Source organism: Opisthorchis viverrini (assembly GCF_000715545.1).
Source record: "Opisthorchis viverrini unplaced genomic scaffold opera_v5_2, whole genome shotgun sequence".
Lineage (NCBI taxonomy): Eukaryota > Metazoa > Platyhelminthes > Trematoda > Opisthorchiida > Opisthorchiidae > Opisthorchis > Opisthorchis viverrini.
In genome coordinates, this window is record NW_008751658.1 from 361356 (window position 1) to 363669 (window position 2314).

Genomic DNA, 2314 nt, shown 5'->3' on the forward strand with positions numbered 1-2314 from the left:
TTGATACTACCAGTTACGATTGAATGGGTATTTCTAGTGCTTAGTTTTACGATATTTCTCATGCTAACTTTAGCCAAAAAACTGAGCCCTCCTGTGGGCCGTTACAACATCTGTGATCCAGAAAGTCTTTAGACTGACGTAGAATTTTCGGTAAGTTTTGCCAATGTTATCTCCAGTCCATGAGAAACCGTTTGGATTTTTGGAGGTGCCTTGTTCACAAATAACGACTCGCCTTAGGCTCAAATTCAGTTTTGATAATGAAACCAGTGTTGTTTTCTTTATTGTTTGTGTCTAACAAGGAGCATGCAGCATTCTTCAGTCTAAGTCACCTAAACGAATTTCTTGTTCGTTCACAAGACTTCTCCTTGGTGACCTTGTATCAATCATTCCAGTCACTCCTTTTGGTACAGCCAACACATTGAGCGCTAAGATACCTTCTTTCCTAAATGTATGACAGTCTTCAACTATCGATGATACAACATACTACTGATATAGTTGATAAAAATCCATTGGCATTTGGGCGATTTGATTGCCCAGCTCAACGAACAAACCAGCGACCATCTATAATACATGAGCTACCAACATTCTCCTCTATAGTATTCCGGATTACGTTTGTGCTGTTTATGACATCATCCTGTTTAAAAACAAGGATTAAGATAAGTCACTAGTGCGTGGTGTTATCACATTTTGGATTAACTTGATTCGTCTTTTGGAACGTGAAACAACGTCAGGCAGAAACACAAGCGAACAACTACTACTACAACGGTTTGTCCAAAATGGCCAAATTGGGATCGATATTCAGCCTGGATCGATACGCAGGAATACGTGACGCGATTGGCCACACACTTCATGTGCATTGCATCAACTGAGAATGCTCGCATGCAGGAACTAACTCATTGAACGTAACGTCTGTGTTAATTCCCTGTTTGCAATCGATGGTATTAGGTTACAGGTGGTGGACGGACCACTAGGTTGCCGCTGTCTCATGTGGCATATAAACTATTTTGGTGTGTTTCACGGTCTTTTGAGAGAGACTGGTCTGTTCTGACGGTGAACTGCGAGGTGAGCTGAAGAAAGATCGCCCTATATAGATTAGCTATGTTGGTTTGAGAATAAAAAAATTTGAACACGGAGCAGCAATGTTAAAGCGAGACTGGCAATACGCTGAAAACAAAGGTCATATGAACCATTCAATTGCCTATAGTACACACATTTTGGACGCCACAACCAACAAAGATGTATATAAGTGCCATCGTTAGTTCTTCTGTTGGACTACGTACTTTCTGGTTTGGCGTTACACGATATTACAGTGAGAGATGAGCCTACTTTAGAGGGGATAGGCCACAAATAGAAACTGATAACAAGTCTATCGATCGAGATCCAAAGACTATGTGAAGTAACAAGAGGCTTATGTGAGCATGTTTTAGATGATTCGACAGTTACACCTTCTAAGCCACGAATGAGGGCTGGAAGAAATGAGATGGATGAAGCAGAGTATTTCGCGGAATTCATGAAAGTAGAAGCTAAACGACCAATATTATTCGTACTTTTGTCTTCCTATGGTTCCACGCTCAACTAAGGTGCTGTGGGACTATTCAACAGAAGCTGCAGTCAGACTTCATTTCTGTTATCCGCATTATGCGGCAGACTATCCATATTCATACTTGGCAAACTGATGGAAGAACTCTTACCTCTGATACTTCTTTCACAGAGTTCGATGTCTTCAAATGCTATCAGGTGAGCTCTGGATATTTGTGCATTCCAAGAGGGAGCACTTAGGACCGCGCGTTCTTCAGAGGAAGCAATGTACCTGCAAAGTGATTTTCCTTCCGAGTTTCCCAGCTCTTAAGCGTTAAAAGTGGCTCTCATGAGCTGTCTTTATCAGTGGAGCGGGACAGATCGCCAACCCAGAACTTCCCCACTCTGGTTCACATCAAGCTTACTCCCAACTTTTCTCCCGGTAACCGGACTTACTTAACGGTTTGATTATTTATGAATAGAGTCTGGACTTTATTCACAAGTATCACTTGAAAAGACCTCTTTCCGGTTGTGGCTGGTTTATAATAAATTGCATCGAATTGTACTCGCGTTCCGTTGTTATTCGAGCACATCACAAGAAAATAGCACAGGTCGTACCATGATTTGAAGTTCCGATGTCTGATCTGCCAGACGAGCGGATTAATACTACCTCCACAATACCGGAACGCAGCAAACTTTTCATCCTGGACAAGCAGACATGTCCACTACTGAAAAGTGTATCAGTTGCCTACCGCTTCAAACGACGATCAAGTAACTGACTGGCTGTATCGATTAG